At 48.3% G+C, this 20,863-nt stretch overlaps 1 long non-coding RNA gene across 1 annotated transcript; it reads left to right on the top strand.

Moving 5' to 3' along the window:
• The first annotated feature begins 1,441 nt into the window (after positions 1-1,441).
• LOC144496814 (uncharacterized) lies at positions 1,442-10,746 on the top strand. Its single transcript, XR_013498432.1, has 3 exons — positions 1,442-1,623; positions 7,682-8,142; positions 9,175-10,746. It is a non-coding gene; the product is annotated as an uncharacterized LOC144496814 (long non-coding RNA).
• The last annotated feature ends 10,117 nt before the right edge of the window (positions 10,747-20,863 follow it).

The raw sequence follows: 20,863 nt of genomic DNA, 5'->3' as shown, positions 1-20,863 counted from the left end.
GAGAAGCCGATTGACCGGAGCTCCTGTCACGCTGGGTGAGGGAGGCGGGTTTGAGAGGAATGGAGAGGCCGGTTGGCCGGTGTACCTGTCACTCTGAGTGAAGGGGGCGGGATTCCGGGGAATGGAGAAGCCGATTGGTCGGAGCTCCCGTCACTCTGACTGATGGAAGGCGGGTTTCCAGATCCTGGGAATGTGATTGGTTAGAACGCCTCACTTTGAGCGAAGAAAACCGGTTTCCGGGGAGCCTGAATGCCGATTGGTCAAAGCGCCTGTCAGGAAAGTGCGGGAGGCGGGATTTCGGGGAATCCTGAAAGGCGATTGGTCAGCACGCCTGTCATTCAGACTGAAGGGCGGGGTTCGCGAATTTCGGAAATGGATTGGTCAGAGCTCCTGTCAGTCAGAGTAAAGGCTGTGGTTTTCCGGGGAATGGTAAAGCTGATTGGTCGGTGTGGCTGTCATAGAAATCATAGAAATCATAGAAACCCTACAGTGCAGAATGAGGCCATTCGGCCCATCGAGTCTGCACCGACCACAATCCCACCCAGGCCCTACCCCCACATATTTTACCCGCTAATCCCTCTAACCTACACATCCCAGGACGCGAAGGGACAATTTTTTAACCTGGCCAATCAACCTAACCCGCACATCTTTGGACTGTGGGAGGAAACCGGAGCACCCGGAGGAAACCCACGCAGACACGAGGAGAATGTGCAAACTCCACACAGACAGTGACCCGAGCCGGGAATCGAACCCGGGACCCTGGAGCTGTGAAGCAGCAGTGCTAACCACTGTGCTACCGTGCCGCCCAACGTGTCATTTCCATTGAGGGAGGCGGTTCCGGGGAGGGACTGTCGATTGGTCGCTATAACTGTCAATCAGAGAAGAAGCGGGTGTTCTTGGCAACGGGAACGTGATTGGTCACTTAGACTCTGGGAGGCGAGTTTCATGAAGCGTAGAAGGCGATTGGTTGACAGTCCTGTCACTCTGAACATGAATACTGATTTCTGGGGAATCTGAAAGACGATTGGTCAAAGCGCCTCTCAGTCATCGTCTGGGAGGCGGGATTTCGAGTAGTTCGTAAGGCGATTGGTTACAGTGTCTTTCAATCAGAATAAGCGGCGGGTTTCCGAGCAATGGGGAAGTCGATTGGTCAGTGTGACTTATGACATTGAACGAAGCGGTCCCCGGCATGTGGAGGCCGATTGGTCAGTGCTGCTGTCACTCAGAGTGAGAGAGGCGGGAATCCGGGAGGTCCGGAAGGGGATTGGCCGGATGTCAACCAGAGTCACGAGGGCGGGGCCTGTGCGAATTGGGGAGGTGGAGTGGCCGGAGCGCCTGTCACACAACTGAAGGGAGGCGGGTTTGCGGAACGTTGGAGGTGATTGGTTGCATCTCTTGTCTCTCTGTGCGAGGAAAACCGGTTTCCGTCCTCAGCATTTGGGCAGTGAGTTTTTGATTTGATTTGGTTCATTGTTGTCACATGTATTAGTACACAGTAAAAAGTATTGCTTCTTGCGCACTATACAGACAACGCATACCGTTCATAGAGAAGGAACGGAGAGTGTGCAGAATGTAGTGTTACAGTCAGAGCTCGGGTGTGGGGAAAGATCAACTTAATGCAAGGTAAGTCTATTCAAATGTCTGATGGCATCAGGGAAGAAACTGTTCTTGAGTTGGTTGGTAAGTGACCTCAGACTTTTGTATCTTTTTCTTGACAGATAAAGGTGGAAGAGAGAATGTCTGGGGTGCGTGGCGTCCTTAATTATGCTGGCTGCTTTTCTGAGGCAGGGAGTAGAGTCAATGGATGGGAGGGTGGTTTGCATGATGGACTGGGCTACGTCCATTACTTGCAGTTTTGTCCGAGCAGGAGCCATACCAAGCTGTGATATATCCGGAAAGGGTGCTTTCTATGGTGCATCTGTAAAAGTTGCTGAGTTGCAGCGGACATGCCAAATTTCCTTTGCCCCCTGAGAAAGTAGAGGCATTGGTGGGTTTTCTAAACTCTAGCGGCAACATGGAGGGACCAGAACGAGTTGTTGGTAATCTGGACACCTGGAAACTTGAAGCTCTTAACCATGGCGGCACGGTGACACAGTGGTTAGCATTGCTGCCACACAGTGCCAGGGACCCGGGTTCGATTCCGGCCTCGGATCACTGTCTATGTGGAGTTTGCATATTCTCCCCGTGTCTGCATGGGTTTCCCCCGGGTGCTCCAGATGCCTCCCACAGTCCAAAGATGTGCAGGTTAGGTTGATTGGCCATGCTAAAATTAACCTTAGTGCCAGGGGGATTAGCGAGGTAAATATGAGGGGTTAAAGGAATAGGGCCTGGCTGGAGTAATGGTCGGTGCAGACTCGTTCGGCCGAATGGCCTCCTTCTGTATTGTAGGGATTCTACGATTCTATATCGACTTCATCCCAGTTGATGTAGAGGAGCGTGTCCTCCACTACGCTTCCTGAATATCTCTTTGTCAAACTGTTTGCGTCCCTCCCACAATTTGCCTGTCCACCTATTTTTGTGTTGGCTGCAAATTTGGCGACAGTACATTCGCATTCTTCCTCCAAGTCATTAATATATATTATAAACAGTTGTGGTCCCAGCATTGATCCCTGTGGAACAGGTTGCCAACCTGAAACATAACCCCTTTTCCCCTCTCACTGTTTCCTGCCCATTAGCTAATTCTCTATACATGCCAATATACTATCTCTAACACCATTGGCTTTAATCTTATGACTTAACCTTTTGTGAGTTACCTTGTTGAACGCCTTCTCGAAGTCCAGATACAACACATCTACCGTTTCCATTTATCAACTCTGGTTGAGACTTCCTCGAATAATGCTAATAAATTTGTCAGATATGATTTCCCTTTCATGAATCCATGCTGACTCAGCTTGATTAGATTATGATTTTCTAAATGTGCCCTGTTTCTTCCTTAATTGATTCCAACATTTTTCCAGCAATAGATGTTAGGCTAAGCGGGCTACAGTGACCTGCTTTTTGCCTCTTTCCCTTTTTGAATAGCGGTGTCATATTGGCAGTTTTCCAATCCTCCGATACATCTTCAGAATCCAAGGATTTTTGGAAAATTACAACAAATACAGTTATTTCATTTAAGGTTCTAGGATGCAATCCATCAGGGCTCGGGGACCTATCTTCTTTTAGCCTCATTAGTTTATCTGACACTGCTTTTCTAGTGATGGTACATAATTCCTCCCCCCCCCCCCCCCCCCCCCGTGTTCTTTAGTATTAATGGGATGTTTCAAGTACCTTCCACTGTAAAGACTGATGCAAAATATCTGTTTAACTCCTCTGCCATTTACCTGTTCCGCATAACTATCTCCCAGATTCATTTTCAAATTGCCCTATGTCCACGTTGACCCCTCTCTCCCTTTTCATATATTTAAAGAAGCTCTGATTGTCAGTTTTTATATTCCTAAGCTTTCCTTTACTGCGAGCCTACACCGACAACACCCACCCAGACCCTATCCCCGTAACACCATGTATTTACCCTCCTAATCCCCCTGACCCTAAGGGGCAATTTAGCACAGCCAATCAGCTTAACCTGCACATCTTTGGAGTGTGGGTGGAAACTGGAGCACACGGAGAAAACCCATGCAGATACGGGGAGAACATGCAGACTCCACACAGACCGTCACTTGAGCTGGAATTGAAGCCAGGTCCCTGGTCTTGTGAGGCAGCAGTGTTAACCACTGTGCCACCGTGCTGCCCATAGGAACTCCATTTCCGTATCCCTTTAACTGACCCCTCTGCCCAATTAATATCAGGGTAGTTGAAATCCCTCACCCCCTTCTCCATCAATTATTATTCTGTTTTTTCACTCAATTTCCAATTGTGTCCTTATATTTCCTACTCCACCTCCATTGCAGTTAATAATGTGATGGATCCCAAGAACACTCTGGGAACTGCCTTGGCATATTTTATCAAAGGCACTATATTAATGCAGGTAGTAATCAATTTCTGTGGTCATATTGTAAACTGTAAGCCTTCTCCTAATGTTTACTGAAATCCGCTGCCCTTACTCCAGTCAACAGCACATGGCGTGGGAGTACTGGGATTGGAGTTGAGTTGGTGACGAGAGCAGTAGCAATGGTTGTGTTGGTCCAGTGTCTTTACTGTAGAAAATCTTGTCGAAGTGTGAAGACAAATAGAGGAGCAACTCTACTTTCCGAGAATTTAAACCGAAGCAATTCCAGTATCAAAGCATTTAAAATGATTTTGATTTGAGTAATTATTGTCACGTAATAACATACAGTGAAAAGTATTGTTTCTTGCGTGCTATACAGACAAAGCATAGTGTTCATCGAGAAGGAAATGAGAGAGTGCAGAATGTAGTGTTACAGTCATAGCTGGGATGTAGAGAAATTTAAACTTAATGCGTGGTAAGTCCATTCAAAAGTCTGACAGCAGCAGGGAGGAAGCTGTTCTTGTGTCAGTTGGTACGTGACCTCAGACTTTTGTATCTTTTTCCCAATGGAAGAAGGTGGAAGAGAGAATGTCCGGGGTGCATGGGATCCTTAATTATGCTGGTTCCTTTACCAAGGCAGCAGGAAGTGTAGACAGAGTTAATGGATGGGAGGCTGGTTTGCATGATGGATTGGGCTCCATTCACGACCTTTTGTAGTTCCTTGCGGTCTTATTATTATTTATATTTATGGTATTATACTATTATATTATTATTATTTATTTTTATATTATTTATATTAACCTGGTGTTGTGAGACTTCTTACTGTACCTACCCCAGTCCAACGCCATCATCCCCACATCTTGCGGTCTTGGGCAGAGCAGAAGCCATACCAAGCTGTGATACAACCAGAAAGAATGCTTTCTATGGTGCATCGGTAAAAGTTGGTGAGAGTCGTAGCTGACATACCAAATTTCCTTCGTCTTTGGAGAAAGTAGAGGCGTTGGTGGGTTTTCTTAACTATACTGTTGGCATGGGGGTACCAGGACAGGTTGTTGGTGATCTGGACACCTAAAAACTTGAAGCTCTCGACCCTTTCCCTTTCGTCCCCATTAATGTAGACAGGGGCATGTTCTCCTTTACGCTTCCTGAAGTCAATGCCAATCTCCTTCATTTTGTTGACATTGAGGGAGAGATTATTGTTGCCGCACCAGTTCACCAGATTCTCTATCTCATTCCTGTACTCTGTCTCGTCATTATTTGAGATCTGACCCAGTATGATGGTGTCGTCAGCAAACTTGAAAATTGAATTGGAGAGGAATTTGGCCGCACAGTCATGGGTGTATAAGGAGTATAGTAGGGGGCTGAAGATGCTAAAGATGAGGTTCAGATGTTTGAGCCGCTCAGGGAGCGCAGAGAATGCTCCAGATCATCATTGTCTGCTGCACCCTGCACAACCTTGTGCTACAGACGGAGAATGTCTTTCCTGATGGAGCGAGATGTCTTCGGTCATGAGGGTAATAAAGTGGGTGGATCTCCCCTGGGCCAGGATGTCACTGAACCACATGCAGGGTCTATCCCAGGGGAATGATGTGGCAGACAGGCCCATGTCAATCTGATAGCTCCCAGATTCCAGACAGAGTAAGCTGCTGATACATCTGTTGAATTTTTTTCTATCCTTTGCTGGCTGGACAGCCTCAGGATATTTTTCACTTATTTACTGACATTATTTTCCTCTCATGTACGTTGATTTATGAGAGCAGAATTAAGTTTCACTAGTTACCGTCTTCCCTGCTGTGGGTTTGATCCTTTGCCTGCACCAAACTGTTAAAATGCAGAGTCCTGATGTTAAATGCACGCATTAGGACCTTCTGTTCCCCCACAATCTCAGACACCTGTCAGTAGAATTGTGATTTCACCCAAACACTCACAAAGTCCGTGTGTACAGCAGCTTGGAAACAATATCAAATCTAAACTCACCAGGGATACACTCATGTTCCCCTGACACCTGCTCCTAATGGGGGGGGCGGGGGGGGGGGGGGGGGGGTGAACTAGCCGAGAGCTCTTTCAGGCAGAACCAGATGGATGAGCCCACAGGGAGGAGCAGCATGAGAACAACATTTGTCCTCTCAAGATCGCTGCTCCATGCAGATTGATGAGGGATGTTCATGTTCCTGCCCCTGATTGTCACTCATACATCATAAACCCATATCCATTGACATCTTCATCATGCCAATGTGTTTTGAAGTAACTTTGTAATCCGCTCACTGAGAGTCCCTTACCTGCACTGTGTTCTTGAGGTGCAACCACTCCAGATCCTCCAACCGCAGAGACCCCTCTAAGTCTCAGTCCGAAATGGCCTTAGCTTAAGTGTGAGACTGTGATCTGCCATTCTGTCTCCCACAGCAAAGATAAACGTCTTTCCTGCCTGGGCCCTATAGTGGCCTATTATTGCTGCTCATGCTTCACATCGATAGCCTGTCACTTCACAGCACGGTCCAGAACACAGGCCCATTCTACTCTCTCTCTCTCTCCTTATGCGCTTAAACCCCGATCCTTCAATGATGTCCACAGCAATTTGATTGCTTAAACCTTCATGCCAGGTCTACCAGGCAGATAAGCAAGGCACACAAATCTTCATGTGAGGTCTGAAAAAGACTTAGAAACGAGGAACAGGAGTAGGGCATTCGAGCCTGCTCTGCCATTTAATTTGATCATGGCTGATCCTCCTCTTGATGTCACACTCCCGTCTTCTCCCATACCCCATGATGCCTTTAGAGTGTAGAAATCTAACTATTCCCTTCTTAAATATGTTCAGTTATTTTGCCAACATGCCTTCTGTGGTAGAGAATTCCACAGGTTCACCACGCTCTGAGTGAAGATGTTTCTCCTCATCTCAGTCCTAAATACCCTTCCCCGTATCCTGAGGCTGTGAACTCCTGTGACATACCCCCAGCCAGAGGAAACAACATCCCTGCAGCCTCCCAGCCCTGTCAGAATTATATATGTTTCAATGAGATCCCATCTTGCCTCCTGTGAATGGCAAGAAGTGGGGACTTCTTTGAAGGTTCACTGGCACGATGGGCCGAATGGTCTCTTTCCATTGCGAGATCATGTTATGATTTTTATATAATCTAATATTTGGATCAGATTAAATCCTCATTTTAAAAGTTGTCTTCAACTGAAAATTGTTTTATGAGAAGAGAATGAATAGACTCGGTCTCTGTTCCCCAGGGTTTCAATGAGAGGGAGTTTGACACAGGGTAGATGCTGGAAGGATGGTTCCCCTGGCTGGGGTCTCCAGAACCAGAGACTTTAGCAGCTTGATGGTGATGTTCCTGGAATAATAATCCAGACACCAACCAGTGGAGAATTTTCCCCCTGATTGCCATTGAGTTGGCTTTTGCTGGGGCTCCTTGATGCCAAACTGGGTGAAATGCTGCCCGTTTGAAGAGAAGCCACAGGAAATGAGTCTGTGCCTGCGGACAAATAGAAGTGACCTGAGGAGGGCAGTTCCACTCAGCCGGATAACCGAGAGCCGGCATTTCACAGGAGGATGGTCTGATCAGTGGGACGATGAAAGTGAGGAGGGATAGTTCATCAGAGCCAAACCCAGGTAGGATGTGATTTCTGAGTTTGATGCCGTGTGTTTTAGCGCTGTGGCAGGGATGGATATCTGGAACTAGAAATTGTGACAAAGATCACGAGTTAATGTGAGGAGTCAGCGTTAATGTCTACTTCCTCTTCTCCATTTGTCAGTTGCTGAATCAGGATTTTACTCTGGGACAGAGTGAGGAGGCAGCGTCCAAGTCTACCTCAGCCCGAAAGGGGATCAGAGCCCGTGCTGTTGCTGCTATTCTGAACCATGCACGAACTGTCTGGAAAACTGGGTTAAAGATCACCGGGCAGAATTTTACCATCTCATTGTGCCCATTTTATGGCGGGAAAAAGTCATCAAATCGGTCATGGTGCAACTTGCGGGAACTGCGCCCATTCCCACTTTCCCACCAAAAACATCAGCACGATCGGGACCACGCCCAAAACGGGCAAAACGTATGTTTGCATTTTTTTGCGTTCATCGCAATGTAATTAACGAGTTTCACTCCCAATCATCCCAGCTCAGCTGCCTTAACCACCTCGTTCGCTGCAGCTGGAATCAGTGAGAAAAACACCTCAAGTGTAACACCCGCATTCAGAGAGCAGAGAGGGTGAGCGAGGGGGTAAGTCTCTGCTTTTAAATAGCTCCATGCTTCTGAGGTGGTGGGGTTGGGGGGGGGGGGGGGGTTATTTCATGGCGGCCATGTTGTGTTTTGCATTGGGGGGGCTGCGAGTGTGTGGAGGGGTTGCTGTTATTCACAGAGTTCGACTTCGGCCTCTCAGCATGGGCCCGGGTCTGAGTGCTGACCTCTGGTCTTAGCGCTGACTCTGGGTCCTAGTGCTGGCGGCAGCAAAGACAGTTGCTGCTGTTGGATGGGCTGGAAACTCTCTGAAGTGGCAGTGCTGCAGCTCAGGGCAAGCCTCAAGCAGCACTGGGGCCGTGACTGCATGGGTTCTGGGTGTGTGTTGTGAATGGGGGGGCTGTGTATCCATGCTGGGGAGCTGTGGAGGAAATATTGGGGGCTGTGTATCCATTCTGGGGGCCGTGGGGGTTATGGAGAGTGTGTGTTGCTGGGGGATATGGGGGGGGGAGTGTGTTGCTGGGGGATATGGGGGGGGAATGTGTTGTTGGGTGGTCTGTGGGGATATGGAGAGTGTGTGTTGCTGGGGGGAATGTGTGGGGCATGGGGAGTGTGTGTTGCTGTGGGGCGGGTATGGGGAGCATGTGTTCCTGGGGTGGGTCTGTGGGGGGGTATGGGGAGTGTGTGTTGCTGGGGGGTCTGTGGGGGGGGTATGCGGAGTGTGTTGCGGAGGGTCTGTGGGGGGGTATGGGGAGTGTGTTACTGGGGGGTCTGTGGGGGGGTATGGGGAGTGTGTTGCTGGGGGGTCTGTGGGGGGGAGTGGTATGGGGAGTGTGTGTTGCTGGGGGATCTGTGGGGGGGTGGGGGGAGGGGGGGCTATGGGCAGTGTGTGTTGCTGGGTTGGCCAGTGGGGGGTATGGGGAGTGATGGGTTTGGAGGCTTGGTGAGTTGCTGGGTGGTGAAGAAGCTTTGGTGATTACACCCACCAACTGGGTTACAAATTGGAAGTAGATTTTTTTAACTCATTCATGACATGTGGGCATTTATAGCCCATCCCTTATTGTCCTTGAACAGAGGCTATTTAAGAGTCAACCACATGCTATGGATCTGTAACCACCTGCAGGCCAGTGCGGGTAAGGATGAGCTGTGAATAATGAACTGGACTCAACCACACCAAAGATTCACCAAATAACAAGTCACTGGATAGAGGATGAAGCATGGCACTATTTTGAAGATGTGGAGATGCCGGCGTTGGACTGGGGTAAACACAGTAAGAAGTTTAACAACACCAGGTTAAAGTCCAACCTTTGGACTTTAACCTGGTGTTGTTAAACTTCTTACTATTTTGAAGACCAAGGATATCGTCCCCCGAGCCTGGGTAATATTCAACCCCCTTCCCTATAAACATCTCAACATGACAGATTATCTGATCATTATCATGTTCCGGCTTTTGGAAGTTTGCTGAGCACAAACTGGCTGCTGCATTCCAAGGACGAGCACGCTTCAAGAAATACTTCATTGACTGTAAAACACTTTAAGGCATCCCTTGGTGATGAAAAAGCAGTAACAAGTCTCACGACACCAGGTTAAAGTCCAACAGGTTTATTTGGTAGCACAAGCCACCAAATGGCTTGTGGTTGCTTGTGCTACCAAATAAATCTGTTGGACTTTAACCTGGTGTTGTGAGACTTCTTACTGTGCTTACCCCAGTCCCACGCCGGCATCTCCACATGATGAAAAGCGCGGCAGGAACGGTGTATTTTCTCACTCAGTTTCCTGTTCAGTGGGAAACACTTTCCTGCTGTGCTGCTGATCCTCCAGCAGGTGGAGTCGTGTGCGTTTCTGCAGCAGCTCAACCCATCCCAGAACCCTGCTGCACCCGCAAAGCTTCACTCATAAATACAGTCGCTGTTCTCACATCGGAAAATGCAACAGCCTTGTTACACACAGCACCATCATCGACTTCAGAAAACGTACTGGAGGACATGCCCCTGTCTGCAACAACGGGAAGAAGTCGAAATGGTTGAGAGCTTCAAGTTTCCAGGTGTCCAGATCACAAAGAACCTGCCCTGGTCCCTCCTCGCCGATGCTATAGTTCAGAAAGCCCACCAATACCTCTACTTTCGCAAGCGGCGAAGGAAATTCAGCATGTCTGCTACACTCTCACCAATTTTTACAGATGCACAAGAGAAAACATCCTCTCCGGATGTATCACAGCTTGGTACGGCTCCTGCTCCGACCAAGACTGCAAGAAACTACAAAGCTTTGTGAACATAGCCCAGTCTATCACGCAAACCAGCCCCCCATCCATTGACACTGACTACACTTCCTCGGAAAAGCAGCCAGCATAATTAAGGACCCCACACACCCCGGACATTCTCACTTCCACCTTCTTCCGTCGGGAAAAAGATACAAAAGTCTGAGGTCACATACCAACCGACTCAAGAAAGTTTCTTCCCTGCTGCCATCAGACATTTGAATGGACCTACCTTGCATTAAGTTGATCTTTCTGACACCCTAGCTATGACTGTAACAGTACATTCTGCACTCCTTTCCTTTTCTATGTATGGTTGCTTTAACCATATAGTGCGCAAGAAACAATGCTTTTCACTGCATACTAGTACGTGACAATAAATCAAATCAAAATTAGATGGGTGAGTAGTTAATCTCTCTTTGCCACTGTTGGTTCAAAGAGGAATGCTGACCAGAAAACTGGAAGAACTCCCCTACTCCACCTTTGGTGGTGAGATCCAAACCACACAGAGTTGGAACAATCATAGAATTATACAGCTTAGTCGAGGCCCTCCGGCTCATCGAGTCCGCACCTACATATGAGAAACACCTGAACTCCCACCTAATAAAGAACAAAGAAAATTACAGCACAGGAACAGACCCTTCAGCCCTCCAAGCCTGCACCGACCATGCTGCCTGACTGAACTAATACCTCCTACCCTTCCGGGGAACATATCCCTCTATTACCATCCTATTCTTGTACTTGTCAAGACACCCCTTAAAAGTCACTACCATATCCGCTTCCACTATCTCCCCCGACAACGAGTTCCAGGCGCCCACTACTCTCAGTGTAAAACATCTGCCTCGTACATCTCCTTTAAACCTTGCCCCTCGCACCTTAAAACTATGCCCCCTCGTAATTGACTCTTCCACCCTGGGAAAAAGCTTCTGACTATCCATCTGTCCATGCCTCTCATAATCTTGTAGACTTCCATCAGGTCTCCCCTCAACCGCCGTCCACAAACCAAGTTTCTCCAACCTCTCCTCATAGCTAATGCCCTCCAGACCAGGCAACATCCTGGTAAATTTTTTCTGTACCCTCTCCAAAGCCTCCACATCTGCCTATCTGCCAGCACTTGGCCCATAGCCCTGAATATTATGATGTGCTGATCCAGATACTTTTTAAAGGACATGAGGCAATCCGCCTCTACCACCATCCCAGGCAATGCATTCCAGACCGTCACCACCCTTTGGGTAAAAAAGTGTTTCCTCACATCTCCCCGAAACATCCTGCCCCTCAACAAGAGTGGGACATTCAGCCCATTTTTTTCTTTCCATTCAAATACAGTAAGATTGCCCCTGTGCAGCAACTCCATTTAGAAACATAGAAACAGAGAAAAACTACAGTACAAAACAGGCCCTTCGGCCCCACAAGTTGTGCCGAACATATCCTGACCTTTTAGGCCTACCTAATAGAAACATAGAAAAACTACCCGCCTTAATTACAGAATCGCTTTCTACTCTGATGCTCCATAAGAGAAAGTTCCACATTTCCATTCCCTTTTTTATGGGATGTGTACATCGATGACTGCACCAGCGTTTGTTGCCCATTTCTAATTACCGTTGAACTGAGTGGTTTGCTGGACCATTACGCAGGACAGTTAATAGTCAAACATATAGCGGTGTGGCTGGTAGGCTAGACCAGGTGAAGATGGCAGATTTTCTTCCCTATGAGGTTGCGACAAATGGCTTTGGTTGGGGTGGTACGGTGGCACATTGGTTAGCACTGCTGCCTCAAAGTGCCAGGAACCCAGCTTCAATTCCCGGCTTGGGTCACTCTGTTCGGAGTCTGCACGTTCTCCCCATATCTACGTGGGTTTCCTCCCACAGTCCAAAAGACGTGCTGGTTTGGTGCCATGGCCATGCTAAATTCTCCCTCAGTACACCGGAACAGGTCCCGGAGTGTGGTGACTAGGGGATTTTCACAGTAACTTCATTGCAGTGTTAATGTAAGCCTACTTGTGACACTAATAAATAAAATAAAAATCTATATTCCAGATTTATTTGTGCAATTATGTGGTGGGATTTGAATCTCTGTCCTGCGATTATTATCCTGGGTTTCTCTATGTCAGCTCTGGTGACATTACCACCATCTGCCCCATGTACCAAAGAGGTTCCTGATTCTCTCCTGAATACAGTAAGAAGTTTAACAACACCAGGTTAAAGTCCAACAGGTTTATTTGGTAGCAAAAGCCACACAAGCTTTCGGAACCTGAAGCCCCTTCTTCAGGTGAGTGGGGCTCCGAAAGCTTGTGTGGCTTTTGCTACCAAATAAACCTGTTGGACTTTAACCTGGTGTTGTTAAACTTTTTCCTGTTTACCCCAGTCCAACGCCGGCATCTCCACATCATCTCTCCTGAATGACAGAGCTCTCATTCCGAAGATGATTCCCACTTATTCTGGACATGGCCCTTGTCATCTATCGCCACCTGCCGCCTCCAGAGCAACATTACAGGCAGGAAGGTCACCGGGTTCCTGCAGTTCACAGCTCATTCTACCCAGTGAATTCCTCTCTACAATTGAGCTTCTATTTCTCTTTTCTCCCCTTCCTTCTTTCCCCCAGCCCTAAGGGATCCTTGCTGATCTTTCAATTCCCAGTTCCCAGTTACAGGGTTTATACCCGGAATGTTAACCTGGCTTCTCTCTCCACCCGTGACTGAGACCCACACCCATCAGTTTACAGCTGGCAGGAGGCAGGGAGACGGTGTGAAATTATGGGATGGATCGGTAAGTGACCTTTAACCCCGCAGCGGGGACCGAGGTTTTCCCGTTGCCATTCAGTTCCGGGACTGAAGATGGGAAAGATTCTCTCAGTGAAAGTGTGGGTGAAAGTGTGGAGATGGGACATGTTGTCCGCATTGTAAAATGACACCTGTCCACCCTCATAGTCCAGGAAAACCCCGATCTTCCGGGGATTCACACTCGGGGTGAGGGGGGTCGGTGAGGGGGAGGTGAGGGCTGAATAACCACTTCCGGGAAACAGCCCCAGAATCCGGACTCAGGGCTCAGGGGGATTCTCTCTTTCCTCTTCACAGACTCTCGGGCCACTCCCAGACCCCACTCTGTCTCCCCCACCTCCACCTCCCAGTAATGTCTCCCTGATGTGAATCCCTCTGATCCCAGGACAAAGAGCCAGGGATCAAACCTCTCCGGGGTGTCAGGGAGCGGCTACCGTTTGTCTCCGAGTCTCACACTGGTCCGGTCCTCAGACATGATGAGCCGGGGATTCACTGTGTTCGGATCCAGAGTCAGAGAGGCTGGAGCTGGGGGAAAGTTACAATAACACAGTCAGTGATTTAATTTCTTGCTGTGATTTATTCAAAATCTTTTTCCTTTTTTCACATGCTCACTCGGGTTCTGAATTGCTGCCACTCGAGGGTTCAAACAAAAGAGATCCGGATTTACACCCGAGAATCATTGGAAATAGGAACAGGGTGAGGTGGATTGATGTTGATCACAGAGTGAGGAAGGAAGAGTTCAGTGTGGAGTGAGGGTGAGAGAGCACAAGAGGAGAGTGGAAGGTGCAGTAGAGGTGGTAAAGAGAGAGAGAGAAGGAAGAGGGGGCCATTTCTCTGGAGATTATTTCGTGTTTGTAATGTCCCTGGGTCAGTCATCCAGAGGCCCAGGCTAATGTTCTGGGGTCAAAGAACAAAGAAAATTACAGCTGCCCAACTGAACTAAAACCCCTCTATTCCCATCCAATATTAATATAATATAATATTCATGGGTTAAACACCCCAACACTCTGCTGTTTGAATTTAATCGTAATGAATATATTTACAATATAAAGCTCGTCTCGGAACATAGGAACTGGGAGCAGAATTAGGCCTTTCAGCCCTTCGAGCCTGCTCCGCCATTCCATCAGATTATGGCTGATCCCTCCCTGGTCTCAAATCCACCTGTTCCCATTTTAATAAACCCATTATTTTATCAGCAATGTGAAACCATTTAATGATTCAGACTCCACCGCGCTAAGGGGCAGCGAGTTCCACAAATTCACCACCCTCTGCAAAAAGTTCCTCCTCATCATAGTTTTAAATCGACCGTCCCTCAAGCAAGACCTGTGACTTCTTTTGCGTGATTGCCCCGACCAATAAGGCAAACGTGGAACCGAGTACAAAGAACAAAGAACAATACAGCACAGGAACAGGCCCTTCGGCCCTCCAAGCCCATGCCGCTCCCTGGTCCAAACTAGACCATTCTTTTGTATCCCTCCATTCCCACTCCGTTCATATGGCTGTCCAGATAAGTCTTAAACGTTCCCAGTGTGTCCGCCTCCACCACCTTGCCTGGCAGCGCATTCCAGGCCCCTAACACCCTCTGTGTAAAATATGCCCTTCTGATATCTGTGTTAAACCTCCCCCCCTTCACCTTGAACCTATGACCCCTCGTGAACGTCACCACCGACCTGGGGAAAAGCTTCCCACCGTTCACCCTATCTATGCCTTTCATAATGTTATACACCGCGATTAAGTCTCCCCTCATTCTCCGTCTTTCCAGGGAGAACAACCCCAGTTTACCCAATCTCTCCTTATAACTAACCCCTTCCATACCAGGCAACATCCTGGTAAATCTCCTCTGCACTCTCTCTAAAGCCTCCATGTCCTTCTGGTAGTGTGGCAACCAGAACTGGACGCAGTATTCCAAATGCGGCCGAACCAACGTTCTATACAACTGCAACATCAGACCCCAACTTTTATACTCTATGCCCCGTCCTATAAAGACAAGCATGCCATATGCCTTCTTCACCACCTTCTCCACCTGTGACGTCACCTTCAAGGATCTGTGGACTTGCACACCCAGGTCCCTCTGCGTATCTACACCCTTTATGGTTCTGCCATTTATCGTATAGCTCCTCCCTACATTATTTCTACCAAAATGCATCACTTCGCATTTATCAGGATTGAACTCCATCTGCCATTCTTTTGCCCAAATTTCCAGCCTATCTATATCCTTCTGTAGCTTCTGACAATACTCCTCACTATCTGCAAGTCCTGCCAATTTTGTGTCGTCTGCAAACTTACTGATCACCCCAGTTACACCTTCTTCCAGATCTTTTGTATAAATCACAAACAGCAGAGGTCCCAATACAGAGCCCTGCGGAACACCACTAGTCACAGGCCGCCAGCCGGAAAAAGACCCCTCCACTACCACCCTCTGTCTTCTGTGACCAAGCCAGTTCTCCACCCATCTAGCCACCTCCCCCTTTATCCCATGAGATCCAACCTTTTTCACCAGCCTACCATGAGGGACTTTGTCAAACGCTTTACTAAAGTCCATATAGACGACATCCACGGCCCTTCCCTCGTCAACCATTCTGGTCACTTCTTCAAAAAACTCCACCAGGTTAGTGAGGCATGACCTCCCTCTCACAAATCCATGCTGACTATCGTGAATGAGTTTATTCCTTTCTAAATGCGCATACATCCTATCTCTAAGAATCTTCTCCAACAACTTCCCCACCATGGACGTCAAGCTCACCAGCCTATAATTACCCAGGTTATCCTTCCTACCCTTCTTAAATAACGGGACAACATTAGCTATCCTCCAATCCTCTGGGACCTCACCTGTGTCCAGTGACGAGACAAAGATTTGCATCAGAGGCCCAGCGATTTCATCTCTCGTCTCCCTGAGCAGCCTTGGATAGATTCCATCAGGCCCTGGGGATTTGTCAGTCTTTATATTCTCTAACAAACCTAACACTTCCTCCCTTGTAATGGAGAGTTTCTCCAACGGTTCAACACTCCCCTCCGAGACACTCCCAGTCAACACATCCCTCTCCTTTGTGAATACCGACGCAAAGTATTCATTTAGGATCTCCCCTACTTCTTTGGGCTCTAAGCATAACTTCCCACTTTTGTCCCTGAGAGGTCCGATTTTTTCCCTGACAACCCTTTTGTTCCTAACGTATGACTAAAATGCCTTGGGATTCTCCTTAATCCTGTCTGCCAAGGACGTTTCATGACCCCTTTTTGCCCTTCTAATTCCCCGTTTGAGTTCTTTCCTATTTTCTTTGTACTCCTCCAGAGCTCCCTCCATTTTTAGCTGCCTGGACCTAACATACGCCTCTCTTTTCTTTTTGACCAGTCCCTCAATTTCCCTGGTTATCCACGGTTCTCGAATCCTACCCTTCCTATCCTTCTTTTTTACAGGCACATGCCTGTCCTGTAGCCCTAACAACTGTTCCTTAAAAGACTCCCACATGCCAGATGTGGATTTACCCTCAAACAGCCTCTCCCAATCAAGAGCTGCCAATTTCTGCCTAATCCCACTAAAGTTAACCTTCCCCCAATCCAACACCTTACCCTTGGGACACCACTCATCCTTTTCCATCATCCCAAAGGTAACAGAATTGTGGTCACTATTTGCCACATGTTCCCCGACCGAAACTTTGAAGACCTGACCGGGCTCATTCCCCAGTACTAGGTCCAGTACAGGCCCCTCTCTAGTCGGGTTATCTACATATTGTTCCAAAGAACCCTCCTGTACGCATTTTACAAATTCCTCCCCAATCAGAGTCCCAGCTCTCAGCGATTTCCAGTCTATACCAGGGAAATTGAAGTCTCCCACGACAACAACCCTATTTTTCCTGCACCTATCCAGTATCTCCTGACATATCCGTTCTTCCACTTCCCTTGGGCTGTTGGGGGGCCTGTAGTACACCCCCAACATAGTGACTGCGCCCTTCCTGTTTCTAAGCTCCACCCACAGTGACTCATTACACGACCCCTCTGAATTGTCCTCCCTCTGCACCGCTGCAATATGCTCTCTAACTAATACTGCTACTCCCCCACCTCTTTTGGCCCCTCCTCTGTCTCGCCTAAAACACTTGTACCCCGGAATATTCAGCTGCCAGTCCTGTCCCTCTTTCAACCAAGTCTCCGTCGCCGCAACCACATCCAAATTCCTCGTGAGCATTAAGGCCCTAAGTTCGTCTGTCTTACCTGCTACGCTCCTTGCATTCATAGAAACCCTACAGTGCAGAAGGAGGCCATTCGGCCCATCGAGTCTGCACCGACCACAATCCCACCCAGGCCCTACCCCCACATATTTACCCGCTAATCCCTCTAACCTACGCATCTCAGGGGCAATTTTAACCTGGCCAATCAACCTAACCCGCACATCTTTGGACTGTGGGAGGAAACCGGAGCACCCGGAGGAAACCCACGCAAACACGAGGAGAATGTGCAAACTCCACACAGACAGTGACCCGAGCCGGGAATCGAACCCGGGACCCTGGAGCTGTGAAGCAGCAGTGCTAACCACTGTGCTACCGTGCCGCCCACGCATTGAAGTATAAGCACTCCAGACCTCTAGGCCCAGTGAGGTCATCCTCCCCCAGAGTGCTCTTCTCCTTTGCCAGCCTTGTCCCAGCCCCAAGCTCGTCCCCAGCCTCGACACTTGTAGACCTAATATTTTGATCCCCACCCCCCTGCCATACTAGTTTAAACCCCCGAACTGCACTAGCAAAACTCCCAGCCAGGATATTCATGCCCTTCCAACTTAGTTGTGACCCGTCCTTCTTGTACAGGTGCCATCCTCTCCTGAAAACTTCCCATTGATCTAGGAAAATGGAGCCCTCCCTCCTGGACCAGTCCTTTAGCCAAGCATTCAATTGTACTAACTCCCTATTCTTAGCCTCACTGGCACGAGGCATTGGGAGCAGCCCAGAGATGGCCACCCTGGAGGCCCTACTTTTTAGTCTATTTCCCAACTCCCTGAATTGCTCTCGTAGGATCCCCCTGCTCTTCCTATCTACGTCATTTGCACCAATGTGTACAATGACATCCGTTTCTTTATCTTCCCCTTTTAAGATGCCTCCTATCCGCTCAGTGACATCCATTACCCCAGCACCAGGTAGGCAGACTACCATCCTGGAGTCCCGTTCGCACCCACAGAATCGCCTGTCCGTGCCTCTAACGGATGCATCCCCCACCACTATTGCTCTCCTAACCCCTCTCTTTCCTTTCCGGGCCACAGATCCTGACTCTGTGCCAGTGACCTGGTCACTGTGGCTTACCCCTGGAGAGTCATCCTCCTCCACACTATCCAAAACAATATACTTGTTTTGGAGTGGGGCAACCACGGGTGACCCCTCCACTAATTGCTCACTCCCCTCCCCTCTCACACCTGTCGCCAAGCCCTTCCTATTATGAGAGACAGCCACTGGAGTACTCTCTGGTACGTTACCCTTCTGACCTTTACTCCTCCTAACTGTGACCCACGTGTCTTCCTCCCGATGCCCCGGTGTAACTAGTTCCCTATAACTCATGTCACGTTCTCCCTGTATCTGCGTGGGTTTCCTCCGGGTGCTCCGGTTTCCTCCCACAGTCTGAAAGATGTACTGGTTAGGTGCATTGACCCGAACAGGCGCCGGAGTGTGGCGACTAGGGGAATTTCACAGTAACTTCATTGCAATGTTAATGTAAGCCTGACTTGTGACGAATAAATATATATTTTTTAAAAGGGGAGTGTTCAATGAGAAGGAATGTGTCGATTCTGTCGATATTACACAGAGTTTAGAAGAATCAGACGTGATCTCATTGAAATATAACATTCTTAAAGGGCTGCAAAGGGCTGATGCTGGGAGGATGTTTCCCCTAGTTGTGGAGACTTGAACGAGAAACCTCATCGGCAATGACAGTAATGCTCCTGCAGTAGAAATCCAGAGGCCGAGGTTAATGCTCTCAGGTCCTGAGTTCAAATCCCACAGCAGCAGCTGGAGAATTTAAATCAATTCATTAAATAAAGCTGGAATAAAGAGCTAGTCTCTGTAATAATGACAATCAAACAACAAGACTGTTCTCCAAGGAAGGAAATCTGCCGTCCTTACCAGGTCTGGCCAGCCTGTGACTCCAAGTTCAGAGAACTGTTGTTTACTCTTCTCTCTGAAATGGCCCAGAAAACCACCCGGTTATATCAAACAGCGGTGGAAAAGTCAAACAAGGTTAAATCAAAAACAACGACCTGGCATTCACCGAGTCTTCAGATGTGGCAAAGGAAAATTCTACCCAGACAACTCATCAGAGACCCTCGCACTGACATTTGGGGACTTGCGCCAAAAGTGGGAGAGCTTCCCCACTGACTGGTCATTGAGGAATTGTGAATGGTGCTTAACACTGTGTAATTATCAGCGAACGTCCTCATTTCTGACCCTACGATGGATGGAAGGTCATTGATGAAGTAACTGAAGATGGTTGGGTTTAGGACGGAAGAAATGCAATCGCCCGATCGAGTCTGTGAACCTTCCCCACTTCTTGGGCCGTTTTTAATGGGGAATTCTTTCCTGCAGCACTGAGATTCTGTCAGCAGGTGGCAGCGATGCGCTTTGTAACAATGAAAGACTTGAGTTCACACAGAGTTTCAACCCGTCCCAGAAACTGACTGCACCCCAATGAATTACTCAGAGTAGCTGCACCACCTGTCTCAGTAAATCTCAGATTGTCCTCTGATAACGGCACTCATAACAGCGGCAAGGTGGCACAGCGGTTAGCACTGCTGCCTCACAGCGCCAGGGACCCGAGTACAATTCTGGCCTCGTGTCACTGTCAGTGTGGAGTTTGCACATTCTCCCCGTGTCTGCGTGGTTTTCAGGGGGATTAGTAGGGTAAATACGGAGGTTTAAATGACCTCCTTCTGCACCGTAGGGACTCTATGATTCAATTCCATGATTATACTCCTCATTAATACTGAAAATAAAAATGACACGGCACATTCACAATTCAGCTTTGTCTACTTTGACAAAGGGTCACCTGGATTCGAAACGGCAGGCCTTTTCTCTCCTTACAGAAGCTGCCAGATCTGCTGAGCTTTTCCAGCACTTTCTTTTTTGGTTTCAGATTCCAGCATCCGCAGTAATTTGGTTTTTTTACATTCACAATGAACAATGCAGATATTCTCTCCGGTAAATACTGCAGCCGATGAAGCGGGTTGCGTTGTTCTGGATGGTGCCGAATTTCGTGTGTTGTTGGAGTTGCACTTTACCAGGCCAATGGAGAATATCACTTCACAATCTTGACTTGTTCCTTTTATAGGATGAGCAGACTTTGGCAGATGAGTTACCTACTGCAGAATTCCCAGCCTCTGATCTTGTTTCACAATATTTATCTGATCCGTCCAACTGTGTTTCAGGTCAATGACACCAGAGGTTGTTGATGGTGCGGGACTCAGCGTCGGCAATAGAAACAGGAACATAGAAGATAGGAACAGGAGGAGGCCATTCGGCCCTTCGAGCCTGCTCCGCCATTCATCACGATCATGACTGATCGTCCAACTCAATAGCCTAATTCTGCTTTCTCCTCAGTGCCAGCTGCTCTACCCCCACTCAGGGCCGTCGCCCAAGGGCTCACGCAACAAGCGCGCTTTGGGAGGGCGGTGGCATCGTTTGTAAATAGAACAAAAGAACAAAGAACAGTACAGCACAGGAAACAGGCCCTTCGGCCCTCCAAGCCTGTGCCGCTCCTAGGTCCAA

Source organism: Mustelus asterias, chromosome 8 (assembly GCF_964213995.1).
Source record: "Mustelus asterias chromosome 8, sMusAst1.hap1.1, whole genome shotgun sequence".
NCBI lineage: Eukaryota > Metazoa > Chordata > Chondrichthyes > Carcharhiniformes > Triakidae > Mustelus > Mustelus asterias.
The sequence above is the reverse complement of the archived record's forward strand: the minus strand, read 5'-3'. Positions and strand labels throughout refer to the sequence as shown.